Below are 18,186 nucleotides of genomic sequence, written 5' to 3'. Positions count from 1 at the left end.
CGTGACTTCCATGGTGTTCCATTGACCTGACAAAGAGCCTGTCTAGATTCCAGGGAAGAAGACCTCTTCCATTCACAGGTGAGATTACCTGAGACCCCCCAGAGAAGCAATGAGTGATCTAATTTCCCCAAGCCCTCTTTTCAGAAATAAAATGAAAACAAACAACAACTGAGATGAAAGTTCATACCCTCTCCATTCGGGATACCCACAGTTACCATCTTCTGCTACCTTCTGTGCCATCTCCACGAGTGCTGGTACCCCAGGGCAGGGTGAGTTTCCCCTTCGCAAAGATGACACTCAACGTGCTACTTGTCTGAGCTGCCTCTTCCTCCCTTCGCCCTCCTCCTATTACCTAGTGGACCACTGACAGATTTCTGTGTGAAGGTCATTCATTTCTGAATCTAATTATATCAGTAGTGTCTGACTTTCTTGTCTCCTTCTGGCCTGCGGCTTCACACTGGGTGTGGTGTGTGTGCGTGCACTCCGGGAGATGAGAGGGAAGGCGAATGGTCTCCATTCCTTCTCTTTTGGAAGGAGGGAAGGTTTGCAGCCTTTCCTTACACGGGGCCTGCTGGCTCCTGTTTGGGGTGTGAGGCAGGAGAGAACTAGTTGAACATGGTAGTGCAGGTGTTTCAGCAACTTCTCAGGAAATCAGTGAACTCCCGTCTTCTGAGGATGGGAGCTTTCTTCCATTTGTGAGTTATCTTATACCTGGTGTGAGGACATAGTGTTCTTCATTTCCTTATATTTCATGTGATCACTCCAAATGCCTCCAAAGCAGGCAGTGTCTTCATAGAAGTATAAGATAATTAAGTTAGAGTGTATTTACAATCTGGGACACCTGGCAAAGGAGATTATAGTTCAGAATCTGGTGTGTATGTATGTGCAGGTGTTATACATATGCACTTGCACGCAGAGGTGTGCTGTGTCCTTGACTTTGTAGATTGGCCACAAGACACACATCCCCAAAGCATACATATTGGGCTTGGGGGCAGGAGGTAAGGAAATTATTTGAATGCAAGCAACCCTCATTTATTTCCTTGCATTAATTCCCTTAATCAGAGAGATATAACCATGAGATGCAGTCCACTTGATGATCTTTTTTGTGTTTTAATCCTCACAAAGTGAAGCGACCAAGCCGGCAGCATTTTCGCTTATTTCAGGAAGAATATAGTTCCTGCTTATACTTGCACATGATGGTTTTAATCTGTATTTAAAGTTTGCCATTGCATTCTCTACCTGAGCATTTGGGAGAAGTTCTGAGCCCTGGAGATTAATGGTTAGGTTAATAGAATGATGTTTAGGGAAAGTTCGCAGGTCACTAGGGTCACTGGCTCAGTTCTCAGTTTCTGATGAGTTGATTCCATTGTTAGCCTGCGTGTCAGCCACTTGTAGGCCCTTGCTTTGTAAAGAGGGCAAATCTAGTGTTATATTGGACAGAGGTCCTATGCTGGATGGCCCTAGGCCATGTCTGCTCCTCGGGTGCCATCACAGCTGCATGCATCCCACGGCTTCGCTCCCTCCTCTACCCCCAACTCATTTAAGACCCCCAAATTCCAAGCTGTGATTATTTTGATCACGTGCAGGAAGTGCCTCCTACTTGTAGATGAAGGAAAGTACATTTACTCTCTTTCCCCTTCTAGTGGAATCTTTGTTCGTGTTTGAGTAATTTCCACTCATGCCTCTGAATCCTTGTCTCCATATAGAATCCCAGAAGCCCGTTTACATGCTTCAAAGGAATAATACACAAAACCGTGAAGGCAATGGCTTCCTAAGGTCGGGAACTGAGATCTAATCTGGGTCAGCCTCTAACTTGCAGTTCATGTAACCCTGGGCCACCCCCTGGCCTCATCCACGCTGCCAGCTCCCGCAGCTGCTGTAGGAATAAAACCCAGTGACATGTGAGAGTGCTCTGGAAGGGGGGAAGCGCTGTACGCAAGAGGTTATATAATTATGTTCTGAGAACGCTCCCAGCTGTCAAGTATGACACACTGACATCCTCTCTTGCTCCTCCACTGTTGGGAAGCAGCTGTTAGCTTCATTTCTGCCGCTCCCTTCTCCATATGCTGGAGCGAGGAGGAATGAATGGATTAAAACTCTGTTGGGGGTGGGGGAAACCATCTGATGCGTCTTCTGTCTAGCTTTTCATCAGTGAGTATTTTCAGTTTTGATATTCCCATTAAGGCTGTACGCGGGGGAGTATAGAACCAGAATTGGGAAGGAATGTAGTGGTCTAATCACTCCAAAATGAAACATGAAAATAACATGGTGCTCTGGGTGTCAGGATAGGAACTGAAGAGGACTCTCTGAAACTGGCGCTGGTGCTGTCCAAGCACCTGTGAGGTTTTCTGGACTAGTCTGTGTGCAACTGGAGATGCTTCTACATCTTGAGTGTCATTTCTTTTCTTTTCTTTTCTTTTCTTTTTTTTTTAAAGATTTTGTTTATCCATGATTGACATAGAGAGAGAGGCAGAGACACAGGCAGAGGGAGAAGCAGGCTGCATCCAGGGAGCCCGATGTGGGACTCCATCCCGGGACCCCAAGATCACGCCCTGGGCCAAAGGCAGGCGCTGAACCCCTGAGGCACCCAGGGATCCCCTTGAGTTTCATTTCTTATCCCTCCTTATACCCTATATCTATCTACCCATATCTGGGACTTAGTCCAAGGCCTTCAAACATGGGTGGTCACATCTAGAGAGTGCTTCCATCTTACTCACCAGAACACAAACTTTAAAGATCTAGTGCAGATGTAACCTTTGCAAAAAGTCTTCCCTGATTGCCACTGTCACAGATGACCATTCCTGTCTTTTCCTTACCTCTGTGTTTGTAAATGCTTCTGTTATAGCCCCCATCTCCAACGTGAAGACCTCTGCCAAGTTACGGTGGAAGGTAGACAGCAAGCTTTCTGAAGGCAGGAATCCTGTCACTTGTCACTGTGTTCTCAGGGCGTAGCAGAATTTTTGCCACATATTAAGGCCTCAGTGAATGTTTAATAAGTGCACGAGTGTGTTGAGAAGAAAAATATCTAAACTAGTTTTTTAATATTCCTTTGATTCAAGAATAAATGTTTATGCCCCATCCAAATTCCCACTTGGAAAGCAACTCTCCATGCCTAAGACACGGACGGGGTGTTAGGTTCGGGCCTTGGAACATGCATAGTTTCCTGGGGCTGTGGTAACACACTATCACACATTGGATGGGTGAAAACAAAATTTCCTCCCTCACAGTTCTGGAGGCTAGAAGTCTTACAGCAAGGAGCTGGCAGGGCTGTGCTCCCTCGGAAGGCTCCGAAGAAGAATCTTTTCCTTGCCTCTTTCTAGCTGCTGGTGCTCGCCTACAGTCCTTGGCGTTCACCGTCCTCTAGCTGCATCACTTCTGTGTCTGCCTCCCCTCTGTGCGGGCCTGGATCTACACTTCCCTCTACTTTAAAGGACATCAGGTATGGGATTTAGGGCCCACCCTAATTCAGTAAGATGTTCACTTGATTACATCTGCAAAAACCCTGTTTCCGCATAAGGTCACGTTCACAGGGGAGGGAGCTGGGGGAGGTAGGACTGAGCATTTCTTTTTTTTGTAGAATACAGTTCAACCACAACAGCAGTCCAAGCTCTTATTGTGGAATCTTGACTCTTGAACTGTTCGGCCTCTGCTCCCGGTGACCATTGTCAAGCTTCTGTTTCAGCTTCTCTGGCACAGGGGAGTCACTTCCTTCAGAGGCAGGTTTTCTGTACGTGGGTGGCGGTGTTGGGGTGAATTTTTCCTCTCATCAGGCCCAGCGCTACCTGCCCGCCATGCCCGTCCCTCTGCAATTAGGAATATGTGCTTATTCCTTCTAGGGGGAGAAAGGAGAGCTTTCAGCTTCTAGAGATCATGCTCTTACCCCCCAGTGGTTTTCCTCTTGAGATTTCCCATTTCTTCGAATCTTCCTCCAGGTTACAGTTTTGTTCCCAAGCTTCCACCATTCTGATGGAACTTCTTCTTTGTCAGTGTGGGGCTGAAACTAGATGAGAATCTTCCCCGTGCAGTGTGAGCACAGATCAGAGCCAGAGCCAACACATCTGCTCCCAGAGAAGCCACTTCTGTTCATGTAGCTTCAGTTAATTCACACTCGCTACCAATGCACGCCCTTGAAAGATCCACCCTTGGTCACATAGGATGCTGCTAAGCCCTGTTCCTCTCCATTAGCATTTTGACCCCAAAAGTAGGACCTGGCCCTTATGTGATTATACTTTTCTCTATTGCACTTGGCCTACTGTGCTGGTCTGTAGCCCCAGCCTGTGGATACAGCTGTATCACACAGAGTTTTCAGGGATCACATTGCAGGAGGGTAGAAGGAGCAACCATCGCTAGAAATGAGTCTTTATTAGAGACCACTGTGCTGCTTCTCTATCCCCAGACAGCTGACCAGCACAAAACCTAGATATGATTTGGTGCTACCTATAGAAAAGGCGTTAGGGTCTCCAGCTGTAACTCCAGGGGACTGCTTCTTCATACATAGTTCAGTGGATGGGTGGGGACCTCCTCTGACACTTGGCTACTCATTGGAGGCCAGTAGACTCCGGCGGTCCCAACCCTTTCTCTTGGAATGAATGTACATTTACATTGGATGAATTTGAATAAATGAATACCATAGATGTTCGAAACAGAAAGGACTTGGCACTGTTAACCTAAAGGCTGTACAGGGTCTAGATTAAGTATGTGAGCCTGGGTCAGACAGATTTGCACTCCTGGTTTTACCTCTTATTTGTGATTTTGGAAAATAATGCTTTGTAAAATAGGATTAATAATAGTGTCGACTCACAGAGTTGTTAGAATTAAATGAGATAATAGGATCCATGTAATTTTCACCAAGGTGCAGTCAGGAAGGGAAACTGAGGCCCAAAGAAATCAAATGATGTATCCATGGTCACTTGGTGTGTGCGTGCCCCCCCCCCCCCCCCCCAAGATGAGGCTCTTTCAATCTAAACCACTCCAGCACTTGAGAAATCATCCTTTTGCCAAACTGCTTTTGTCCATAGAAAAAGGAAAGGGAAATAAAATTGAGACTTAAAAACCTCCCTTTCTGGAACATGGATTGAGGTCCTCTTTGGCCTCTCTGGATTTATTTCAGATGTGTCTGGATTACCAGTGGGGAGCAGTTGCTCTCTGGAACAGGGACAGAGGTGAAGAGGTTGCCCCGGACCTTGGGAATGTCATCTGCTTCTGCTGGTCCGTCCTGGCAGTGCTGGCCCCAGGGCGGGCACTGTGCCAAGGCGGTCTGTGCACGGTCCTGAGGCCACGTTCTCTCCATTTTCTATATGCAGCGTGGACTCTATTTTCTTTCAATTTCCTGTGAATTGGAGAGGTGCATTGTGCCAGCTTTCCTAAATTGCCACAATCAATATTCTACTGCCTTGATTTTTTATGCATGCTAATGGCTTTTCTCCTTTTGAAATGTACTTGCTTCCCAGATCAGTCTTTGCAATTTTATTTATTAAAAGATAAATAAATAAATAAATAAACAAATACAATAACTGAAGAAGAAGAGGGGGGAAAAGAAGCCCTCTCTCGATCGCCATGAGTCTCTGCCTGGAATTTTGTGGCACGAATCTAAATAGGGGTTAAGAAAAGAAAAAAAACACAATGCACCGTCTGCAGTGCTGTAGAGACCCTGGCTGGCCTTTCTGGGCTAGTCAGCCCTGAGCCAAGGCAGAGTAAAGAGGGAGAGAACCACTTGGCCTTGTGCATACAGAGCAGCTCGAAGGCCTGTGCTGTCTTCGTGGATTTTCAGGAGTCATCGCCCCCTCTCCCCCCAGCTGGATTGCTTTCTTACAGGGTCCATGTGAGTTTGGGGACACCACAGTAGCCTCCTGAGATTGGGTACTACCCTTCCACCCTTATTTATACAGAATTATCTGTATACATTTTACCGGAGGCTTGGGGCTCCGGTCTGCATGATCACCGCTTTAGTTTTCTTTAACATCTTACATTTCAGACAAAGGAGCTCCTCTCTGGTGTTAGCACTGTTCCCTCCACCTGTGATCTCTCCTCTGGTCCCCGCTTCACATCAGTGTCTGTTTTTTCTGAATGCCATCCATCACTTAAAGATGACATCAGTGGTGTCTGCTTCATAAAGGCTTCTCCCAATTTGTTTTTATTCATTGATTTTTCATTGCTTTCAATAAACATTTTATTGAATATCTAATATGTGCTATGCTCTGAGCTTGATGCTGTGGATGAAGCACTGAAGAAACAGAAAAAGATTGCTATCGATGGCCTTTCCATTCTTTTTAGGGAGGAGAAAGGGAGAGAGAGAGAATGTATATATAAGATGTCCGATGGTAAAGTGGAGATGTGGGGGTGGGTCTGGAAGCAGAATGATCCAGGAGGGAGGCCTTCCTGACAAGGTCATGTTTGCATTAGGATCTGAAGACAGAAGTGCTGTGTTCCTCCTCAACTGCCCTCATTCCGCCTTCTTCTGGCACTCTCCTAGTTCTCATGTGGATGGGAACAAGTGGGGATGCAGGAGAAAGGAAGCTGGGCACGCACTTGCCAGGCCGCCCAGCATTTTGTCTCCTGGTGCTTATTAAGTGACACTCGAGACTTTATTGTTGACTCGGCTTGTTTCACTGCTGTTCCTCGTAAACTGAAGCAAGATGTATTATGTAGGGTGTCATGTTCTAGGAGGGGTCAGGGATCCCCCCAGGTCCATGGGCTTTAATGACGTTGCTGCCGTTGCTGTGTAAGCCCAGCATACAAGGGCCCCTTCCCCAGGCTTGGTTTCCTCAACCTTAAAATAAGAGAGTTGAGTATCTGACTCCTCAGTACTCTCCCCATTCCAGAGTCCCTCCACTTGATATGAAATCCTAGCTCAGGTCGCATTGTGTGCAAGACCCTTTGCTGATGTAGCCACCTCACGGACTGCTCTACTGCTTATGGGGTGCTCTGCACCCTACAGTAGCACCTGCATGTGTTTTTTTCTGCAGCACTGTGGGTCCTGGAGAGTGTCCCCTCCCACCAGATCGTGGGCACCCGCATGGCGAGCCTGGGAACATCCCTTGTCCCGTGTATCCCCTGCAGAAGCAGACTCTGTGTTCAGGGTTAGTTAATTAATAGCTCCATGCATCTGTCCATTATTTATTGAGTGCCTGGAGAGTCTGATCAGCCCTGTGATAGATACTGGAGATACTTCTCCCAGGAGTCCTCTGGAAGTTCACAACATGTCAGATAAATAATAATATTTGTAAAGCACTTTGTTGTTTTCATGGTGCTTTCACTTTTGCTGGACGATTGATCTTCAAACATCCCTGTGATCGAGGCAGAATGTATAATACGGAGTTATATTTTATGCCCTTTAAATTACAGGAATGCAGTAATAGGACTTGGCAAAAAATAGAGACAGGAGAGAGAGCGCACTTCTGGCTATCGTGGGCCAGTAGGAGAGATTTTTTAAATAAATGAAGCATATCCTTCAGTGACTGACCTGCATGCAGCAATATCAACCATCACCTAACCAAAGGAGCTTTTTACTAAGGCCTGGACACTGAGACGGTGTCCTCAGGGGCGGGAGGTGGGGATGGAAACATAGGTCTGTTATCTCCTTGGTCTCAAGTCCCATGTGCCTTTTATGCTATATGCATTAAATCATGTGGACCCTTCCTTTTGGTTGATTTTAGGGACTTCCAGGGCTGCTCTTAGCATATGTGATTTTTGCCTTACCCATGGACTCGGGAGCCGAGTTCCTGGTATAAGAATTCCCACGTTTTCCCACGTCACAGCTGGGGAAATGGTCGGAGAGGGGAGGATCTTCCTCCTCTGTCTGCATGGGAGGCTGAATGAGAGTTCATCAGATGCCTTCTCCACCTGCAGCCAGGGCTTCTTCCTCTTCAGCCTCATTTTTGTCATTCCGCGGGGGTTACGTAAATGTGGACCAGGGATGCCTGCGAGAAGAGATGCTGGTCCAGAAGCTGGCAAGCTGTGCATGTTGGACGGATAATAAAAGAGTGGTTTCCCTTTGAGTCTTCAGCAGCCCCAGACTGCCTTGGGCTCCTTCTGGCCTGGGCTGGAGACGCCTGTTCGGAAATCTGGAGCTGCTTCTCCTCTGGCAGCTAATGAATTCCGACTGACTTTGAATGCTCCCCCGACTCAACGGCAGTTCTTTAAAGCCCGTCTTCCACATGGAATTGGCAGGTGCATTTAATTGTTTGGGAGCCAGATAAAAATGCTTTTGTTCTTTGTTCCTGCATGATGCCATTTCAAAATATCTCTTCTCCCACAAATTGCTGAGGCTGTTCAATTTGGGCCTTAAATTGGCTCTCTCTGAGCAGATCTTTCAATTTATATTCCAAGGCCTGTTCTTTCTGATTACACATTTAGGGTATCAGTTAGGTTTCTTAATCTATTTATTCATATTTATTTTTGCCTTTCTCTCCCCCAACCTTTAAATCTCTTCCATGGTTAAAAAAAAAAAAAAAATGCAGCCATGGGAAATGCAAGTATTTTCTGTTTCTTGTCTGGCCGCTGTAGCTTATGGTTCTTAACATTTTTTTTGGCTTAGTATTTTTCTTTGTGCCTTAGGATGGTGTTAATGATGATGATAGCCATGACATCATCATCATGATTAAGATGTTTCCTTTTTAAGTCTCTTCCTGCATTTAGATCACAAGTAGGCAGCAGGTTATCAGTGAACAAGAGAAACACCCAGGAAACCATGTTCCAGACTTCACGAAACATGCCAAGTGCAACTCCAGGGGCTGGGGTAGAGCTATTGGAGAAATCATGTGGGTCTCTGTCCTCATGGTGCTTGGAGTTCGGATTCCTCTCTGTTGCCTCATTGTTCCTGCAGGGGAGACATTTTGAGTCTCATTCAGCTGTGAGGAAACTGAGGCGCATTGTTAGTCTCATTCAGCTGTGAGGAAACTGAGGCACATTGTGAGTCTCATTCACCTGTGAAGAAACTGAGGCTCACCGTGCTAACAGTATCTGCCCGAGTTCACACGGTCAAAAAGGATTGGAGGTGGCTTTTAGTCCCAACTGTGGAGGCTCCAGTGCTAGTGTAAGAGCCTGTGCCAATGGGGGATGTTCCAGCTTGACCTCTGATAAGATGCGGTGGGGGCAGCCCTTCCCCAGGGCAGCTGGAATCTCCCCTCCTTTCCTCTTTTCTGAGCACTGGAAACACTACGGCAGGTAGATCTCTTTTTACAACTTCTCTGAAGCTCCACTGTCCAACCATGAAATGGAACGACTTGGAAAAGGAGGAGGGAGGGAGGAAAAAGAGGCTAATATTGAAAGGAATGGGTTCTGGAGTTAACAGACCTACTATAGATTCTTGGCGCTGCTACATTTTTACCCTGTGGTCTCAGAAACTTGAACCTCAGTTTCCTTATTTGTACTACGGAGAGGATACTACCTACCTCAAAGATCATGAAAGAGCTTAAAAAAAAAAAAAAAAAACACCACCACAGACATGTATGTGGAATATTTAGCATAGTGCAGAATAAATATTTGCAGGCATTCTTTTTCTATTGGCGTCATTTCATTTCTATGTTTGGTGTGCACTTACTGAGTGACACTTGGCCTGTAACCCTGACACTATTGTTACAGTCTCTACTTTGGCCCACCGTAGGTATCCAGAGAGGCATTGTTGAGAAGTGGTGGTTACCTTTGTGCTGAACTGAGATTGTATTGAATGTCAAATAATCAAAGCCACGTGGCATTAAACCCTACCTTGGTGTGAAAAACTGCTTGTCACAAATGTGCCCCGCAAAGAGAGGAAGATTGGGTTCCTTGAGGGTCATCGCGGTCTAGAGTGGCTGCGGGACAGTGTGGGGCTGTGGAGTGAAGTGGCCTGAAGGGGAAGAAGAGCCTGGAAGGCTGACGTGGCTGGCGGGATGACTGATCTTCAAGTCCAGTCTAAGGAATTTAGGCCTCATTCATTCGTTCGTTCGTTCATTTGTTCGTTCATGTATAATGCTGGGCTGTGTGGAGGATGGAGCAGAGTCTTTGCTAAACTTCATCAAGAGCAATTGAAACGGTCTCAGTGGGAGAGAGATGATGAGGACGGGACTCAGGGCATTGTTGATGGGGAAGAAAAGTAGCTGAGAGAAATCAAAGGTGATAAGATGGTTTAAAAGCACTTTGAAGGATCTGGATTTCCAGGTGATCATGAAAGTAGAAACAGGCCAACCCAGGGTAATTTGGAGATGTAGTTTGGAGTGCTACAGGCAAGGACGCCTGGGAGGCTCAGTGGTTGAGCACCTGCCTTTGGCTCAGGGTGTGATCCCGGGGTTCTGGGATCGAGTCCCACTTCGGGCTCCCTGCATGGAGCCTGCTTCTCCCTCTGCCTTTGTCTCTGCCTCTCTCTCTGTGTGTCTCATGAATAAATAAATAATTTTTTTTTAAAAAGTGCTGCAGGCAGAGAATCAGGGGAATTGTGATTCAAGTGACCTTGCAAAGATGATGCAGAGGGTCTGTGGTGGGGACTTAGTTCTGAAGATTCTAAGACATGGTTTGAGGATTTGCTGGACAACTGGGCTTCACCTGCTTCTTTATCCATCTCTGATTATGTCAGCCACGCTGGGGCATTTTCTTTTGTTCTGATTGTTTTCAGTTTCCTATGTTTACAGCCTTTGGATTCTAGGAAATCCACGAAAGAACTTTTTTTTTTTCCTCTCCATCATAAAATGAGGAGACTGTTTCCTCTTCCTATTTGAAGTAATCCTTCACTTCCCCTTCTGTTTTTCCCTTTTTTAGAACTTTCTAAGAAAATGACCTTCGTAGATATATATATATGTGGAACAGGCTGCAAGAATGGTTCAGCTGAGTGCTGGAATATCCTTAAGAATTCCTTACTGCCTGCCAGCTCAGACAAAGAAACACTTGCTTTGAAATATGGGCCTATTTGTTTCCTGTGGTATTTTGTCTCCTTACAAGTGTCCTTTCTAGTTCATTTATTTTTGTAGCCATTACACAGATTAAAGGGAGACTATAAATCCTGCCGCGTGTTGGACACTGTTGCTGTGCATTCCAACTGCCATCTCTGGTTACGCACTCAGCAGAAAGGGACAGGACATGCTCCCCTCCCTCTTTTCTCCTCCTGCGCTGGTTTGTCCAAGTTCTGTTGTTTGATCATTTCCCCTGTTGGCAGAACCTGCATTTGACCCTCAGCCACAGGGAATGAGCCTGTGCTGGCGCTACTCCAAATGCCTGGGGGATGAAACTTTGCCCAAGTTGGCCAATCATTCCTCACAGCTGCTCGGTTGTTCCAGTCTTTGTTGATATTTCCTAGAAAATTTTGGCTCCGCATTTGTCATTGGCTACTTAGTCTCTTTGACATTTAACTCGTCTTTCTGTTGGGGACTTTGGGGGATACAGTGATAAGACTTGGATACAGTCCTAGAAGTAGCTCTGGGAGAGAAAAAAGAGGAACGATATCATTTTTTTTAAAGTATGTGCAATATTGTGGTTTTAGTATATCCACAAAGTTGTGCAGTGATCAGCATGATCTGATTCCAGAACATTTTCATCACATCAGGAACAGAGCCTATCCCACTAGCAGTCACTTTCTGTTCCTTTTCCCTGACCCCCTCTGACATTCACTAATCTGCCTTCTGAATCCGTATATTTGTCTATTTGAGACATTCCATATAAATGGAATTATGTAATACCTGGCCTTTCGCTTAGCGTAATGCTTTCAAGGTTCAACCATGTTGTGGGCTGTATAATACTTTGCTCCTTTTCATAGCCAAATAATATTCCATCGTGTGAATAATCACATTTTTTTTTTATTGGAGTAAAATCTTGAGTAATATCTTTGAATGTTTTCTATACTTACTGTTCCATGAGCTTTATCTTTTTAAAATCATTTGTCGTCACATCAAACCTACTTGGTTTATTTATTTTTTATTTTTTTAAAGATTTTATTTATTCATGAGAGACACAGAGAGGGAGAGGCAGAGGGCGAAGCAGGCTCCATGGAGGGAGCCCGATGTGGGACTCAATCCCAGGACCCCGGGATCATGCCCTGAGCCTAAGGCAGACGTTCAACCGCTGAGCCACCCAGGCGTCCCTACTTGGTTTAGAAGTATAGTTATAATCACCATTTTATACCAAAGGAAACAGGCACAGATAGGCCACACAGCTAATAAATATTTGGCAGAGAAGGCTTGGTGTAACTAGTTTCGTGCTCTTAACCACAACATAATCTACAGCCCCCCGACCCCCTTACAAGTTAGAGGACATAAGACATATTTAAGATGATTATCAACATGGGAGAAAGTTACCCAGGTCTTTATCATGGGGGTTAGTAGCTCAGATTTGGGGGTGGCCCGTGGTTTAGGGTGGCTGATACAATATGTGCTGTGCTCTGAACCATTCCTACGCGCCCTTTGGATTATGGTACACAGTGGATTGAGGCCAGCAAAAGTGCTTAGGCCATATGGAGATGGGGTGGGGCGCTCAGTTCACTGCCAGGTTTGCTCATGGCTGATTTAGGTGGTGGGTGGGGCGGAGCCTGAGGCCAGGAGTTTTCAGACAGTATGTGTACCTGGGTGGGGCTGGGCAGGCAGGAACTCGATAGCAAGCAGCTCCTTTTTGCTGGAATGTAGAGGAGTATGTACAGGGAGGGCATAGGGTCCTATCCAGCTTATCACAGGTGTGATGAGTGATGGCATGAATGAGGGATACATGGGAGGGTGCCAGATTTGGGAGCCTGGAAGGTCAAATTGAAGAGTCCATACAGTCCAAGTCCATGCCTTGAGGGGTGTGGAAACCTGCAGTGATACCATCCTGGCTTTTTGAGCAGTTTATGTCTTGCCCAAGACCATCCGTATTTCTGTTACTCTGCTCGAGCTTCTGTCCAGCAGCTGGCTGGGACATCACTATCCAGGTCCTTGCCGATGGCTTTACAGAGTGAATGTCTGGGAAACAGGAATCTCCAGGCTAGTCCTTGCTTCAGTGGAGCCCTTTAGGTGTTGTTCTGTGATAGAATACTTTTGTCCCTGGCAATCCAGTTATTCAGCCAACAAATATTTGAGGCCCTACCATGTGCCCAGAAGTATTCGAGACACTTGAGATGCACATCATTGAAAAAAAATGGATAAGAACTCCCTCTCCTTGGGAACTTAGGCATCCTGTCTGGGGAAGCGGACAGTAAACAATGGGCATGATAATAAATTGTCATTTTGTTTTTTATATATTAGCACATTAAGTATTGTTAAAAGAAACAGAGCAAAGGGGATGGGAGGAGGTTGAAATGTTAAGTAGAATAAGAAGGTGAGGTTGAAGCAAAAACTTGTAGATGGTTAAAGATGAGCTTTGGGAACACCAGAGGAAGTCTTCCACCCAGGGCGGAATTTGGAGACGTTCACAGAACAGCAGGGAGGCGAGTATAGCAATGTGAGCACGGATGGGAAGTACTAGGAGCAGGGCTTATGACCCCTCTGCCCCTGGGGGGACTCCAGCTTTCCCTCTGAATGAAAAGGCAGCGTTTCAGGACTGAACAGAGGAGTGACACATTTGTGCATGAGCTTTAACATCATCCCCCTGGCTGCAGCATTTAGAATCTTACAATGGTATTGAATCTGTAATATCTAAGTACGCTTCTTTGAGTAGATAGATTACTCAAAAAATTAAAAATCATGCCTATGGTAGATACAGAATGGGAGGAATTCTAGAGTTCTCTGGTAGACTCTCATGGACCCTCCAAATACATTTCTTTTCTTGCCTGTGGTCAATCAGAGCCTCCAAGAGGAAGTACTACCTTCTTTTTTTTTTTTTTTTTTTCTTTTTTTAAGATTTTATTTATTCATGAGAGACACACATAGAGGCAGAGAAATAGACGGAGAAGCAGGCTTCCTTGCTGGGAGCCTGATGCAGGACTTGATCCCAGGACTCCGGGATCACAACCTGAGCTGAAAGCAGACGCTCAACTACTGAGCCACCCAGGCATCCAGGAAGTGACTACCTTCTCCAGTAGAAGCCTTGCCACACCATGGTCATGGTGGATATGTTTTCCTGCTGCTGGCTGTGTATGACCAGGCTTTGGGTTTTATTTGCTGTATTGTAAGACTTAGCAATCAGTACTACTGAATCATTTCCATACATTAAGCATGCACTTTAAGAAATACAGATATACGTATGTAGCACATTGCACCTGGATGCTGATGTATTAAATCGCAATAGGTTGATTTATTCCATTTCACAAGGTTTTCTTCAGGCTAGTAATATGTATTCAAAAGTGTACTTCCAGGCTGCAAAATACCGGATCTTTTACACAATCCCAACTTACTGCATTGGGAGTCCCATTATCTACTCTATGAATGGACACCCTCATGTAGCATAAACATATAAAAGTACTGATGTCACTTATTTTGTCTGGCTTAATGTGGGGCTTTCTCTGGGCCAGAAATTTTCAAAGATGCCTCCAGTATTTGAAATTCATGTTACATTTGTTGTACTCCCTTCTCCCCTACCCATTAGAGATTTGTGGGATAGCTCCTTGGCAAAATGTCAATGCAAATGTTTGTAGAGGTGGGCGAATGAATTAAAAAGCAGAGTAGGCATTTAACTGGCAGACTGAAAGGAAAATGTCAGTTTCTGTGGGTTAAGCAGGCTCTTTGCAGCATATTTAGCACTTGACTTCTTCCAAATTTGTCTACATGAAATAACCTCTGTTTTCACACAGGAAATATTTGAATATATTTGAAATATGTGTGTTATGCTGGGTATGTGACCAGATGGAAGAGCATTTCTTGGCCGATAAATGTAAACAAGCTGCCACTAATGTTAATGTTACAGCTGTAGACATAAATACACTTTGGTTGGTCATATTTTATTTTTGAGAGTGTTCAGGACTTTGAAGCAAAGCCCGAATGGAGTTTCTGTTCGAACTTTGTTGATGGAACTTTCATTTGTGTCCGTTTTACCTGACCTTATTGGCCAGAATATTTTATCCCAGTGTAAAATGAATACAAGTGTTTACATTTTTCATATAGCGTCCCGATGATCATTTCTACTTCTGGGTTCCTGGGGAAAGTGCTCTGCAAACAACTCTGGGATATTGTAGTTAAAGGAAAGTGCTGGCTGAGTTGCTAGGGTTACTGAGTTTGTAAAAAGTATGGGCGACTGGTCTGCTGTGTTGAATTGAGAGTTGCCCGTCCTGCAAGAGCTTTGATTTGGGGGCAATACGGGGAGTGGTTTTCTAACCCATAACCATTGTTATAACCTAAAAATGAAGGGAGATTAAGTTGCTGCTGTGGATCAGGAACAGTCCTGTGACATACTGTCTTGTTTAATCCATCTCTTTAGGTGAGTTGATCTTATTCCTGTCTTATAATGAAGAAAATTAGCCTTTGAGAGACACTAGTCTTATTATCCTTAAGTGAGAGTTAGTGACAGAGCCAAGATTTGGACCTGGTTCTAATCTACTCAAAAGCCCGTGTTCTTTTTAGTGTTTCTGGTTATCTCCGGGGAAGGAGCAAGGTCTTGTTTGTTAAGCACATCCCAAAAGATTTTGTCTGACAGACCTTATGTTTCTTAATCTCTAGTTACATGGAGAACCTGTGACTTTACCTGATTATAACTTGATTTTCAACACTTAATCAGCAAAGTAATATTGGTTCTCAGAGACCCAACCATCTGGATCTTGTTCTGACAAATAATTGTGTGAGTATCTTGGGGACCAATAAATACTTCGGTTTCTTCCAGCTCTGTGACCCTGAGACTATGAAGATTCAGGAATGGCTCCTTCCAGGGTATTTCTGGAGCATCTGCCTCCATGTGGTGGTCTTCTCCATCCGGGCTGTAATTGTTACATCCAAATAAAAAGGTTCAGGGAACCCTGAGACCAGATCCCGTGGGGGCTCTTAAATTAATTGGCATTTAATAAAAGTGTTTGCAGGAATCAGGGTGCCCATGCACACACTTGCCTGTGCTTGTGCCACACTCTTTCATCTTGACACAGGTGTGATAGAAAAGTAACAATGGTTAAGTCTTAAGAAGACACAGACTAAAAAGTTACGATATGTGGAGCCAGAATAATAGGTGGTCCCTGGTTTTGTTATTTTAGGGAGCTCTTTCCAGCAGTATCAGAATGCAGCTTGGCCAGATGATGGCTATTTCTCTCATTCTAAATGAAACTGCATGGCCTTTTTGTTCAGGGTATTTCTGGTGTGTTTCCTATAGAAAGAGATTTGTGTGGGGTCCCAAATCTCTGAGTTCCATCAGAGGTAATAGTGTGGGCGGGCGGGAGGGGGATCCATGGTATGGACTTATGCACGTGAGCACATTGACCCAACCAAGTGGTTTGTGGCATGGCAGCGGGGGCGGGGGGAGGGGAAGAAAGGAGCAGTGTACCAGGATGAGATATAAAACAAAATGAAACAAAAGAAATGCCAAAACAGCCTATGTCATAGGATTATTATGAAAATTTACTGAAATAATATGTATCAAGTACTCTCAGCCTGGCATCTATTAAGTACTTAATAAATGCTATTCTTTATGTTTCTACTATTGCTTCTATTACTCTTAGTATAGGTTTATCAAATGTGCATGGGAGAAAGACTTCTGAATTACAAAGATATGTTGTATTTATAATATAACTGATAGAATTAGGTGATGGCTGTGATTACGGTATAATCCAGACAGTTGAAGGTTGGGTATCCATTGAGATCTTCATCGTGATTTGGCCAAAGGCATTATTTTAGACAGTAAAATGAATGTGGACTCTTTAGTGCTACTTGTTCAAAGTCTGGTGGAGAGGACAAAGTGAGTGGGCAGTGTGAAATTTGAACCTCCTTCCCATGAGGTCTTGGGGGGGATGGCAGAGATGATCAGGCTGGCAGGGTAGAGAAACAGTTGGGATGTGAATTATGGGCCAACGAGGACAAGACTTTCCTCACCTTTGCGACCTTTCTGCCTTGTGGTGGCCATTTATGACTGGAGTGTAGATGAGGACACCCCTCAAATCAAGGGGTGGAGAGGAAATGTGCTGTAAATGGCAGTTGCGATCCTAGACACAAGATGGTCTTCACTACGAAGATCACCAATAAGTGACTTGGTCTTGTGACGAGAGAGCCTTTTTGGAGGCCAGGACAACTCGCCCGAGTTAGGGATGGCACATTATTCTTCCTGCAACTCCTAACTGATGAAAGTGGTTGGAGTTTCTTTTTCCCTGGCTCTGAAATACAAAAGGAGAAAACCTTACTCAGTAAATTATGTCATTGGAAGAATGTGTGCCGGTCACCCTATAATCCTCTCACATTCTTTAGGCTTCTCCATCACTTACTCTGCTGCAACATTTGAGCTTCCCAAGGAAATGGAACAATGAATACATGTGTTTCTTTTAATTTTGAATCCGATTGACTTAGCAGCCAAGTCTGTAGTGAGTAGAGGATCACGCTTATTTAAGAGGCTGTTAATCACCAATTGTAAAAGTTCCAAGTGGGACCTGATGGGCCAGAGCTTTTAGTCTTGTTGCCATTCCTTTGGAGGAAATAAGGGGAGAGGCTGCCAGCCTCCTGGTTGAGAGATGGGAGGTTCAGAAGTAGACTAGAGATCAAAGGGAGGCTTTTTGCTTATTCAGGTTTCTCTTTTTCAGGCAAAATGTGGTGTGTGAATGGTGTCCTTGTGAAAGAACAGGCTGGACTCAGGTCATGGGAGTTGATGCTGGGAAGGGGTTATATTGAGAAGGGTGTCAAAGCATCTCCTCTCCCTCTGGAGTTCCCAACCTGTTGGAATTTCGGAGCACTGTCATAGGGGTGTCTTAGGCCTCCACCTAATCTCTCTCAGTAGGTCTTGTTGGCTCCATTTGCCAGAGGATAGAAACAACAGGGGAGATCTGCTTGTAAACAGAAGTGGGTGGTGCCATTTTGTTTATCTCTCTCACCTGCGTTTTTGGATTGCATTTGAAGCTTTGACATCACAGTAGCTATGTGGTATCATCTGCTAATTTACCCGTGAGTCAGTCTGTGAAAGGGAAGGAAAAGAAAGGGGAAGGTGAGGAGGACTGCAGGGAGAATAGTTGATGAAACTCCTTGTCTCCTAAGAGGTTGCAAGTAAAATAAAAATAAATTTGAACGTTGATGGACATTGGGTCTCCAGGCCACATCACCGCAGAGGCAGGGACAAGGTAAATGAGGGGGCCTGGCTGTATGGTGTGTCTCCTCGGGCTGGCTGCATGGGCAGGGACCCATTCAGATGGTTTGATGT

General features: G+C 45.0%; 1 protein-coding gene across 2 annotated transcripts in view; it reads left to right on the top strand.

Annotated features, from left to right (window-relative positions):
* Positions 1 to 18,186, top strand: part of MB21D2 (Mab-21 domain containing 2) — a 108,194-nt gene that overhangs the window by 43,312 nt on the left and 46,696 nt on the right. The gene's annotated exons all lie outside the window — the stretch shown is intronic.

The sequence above is a fragment of the Canis lupus genome, chromosome 31 (assembly GCF_048164855.1).
Source record: "Canis lupus baileyi chromosome 31, mCanLup2.hap1, whole genome shotgun sequence".
In the NCBI taxonomy this organism is placed as follows: domain Eukaryota; kingdom Metazoa; phylum Chordata; class Mammalia; order Carnivora; family Canidae; genus Canis; species Canis lupus.
This window is presented reverse-complemented; position numbering and strand designations above follow the sequence as displayed.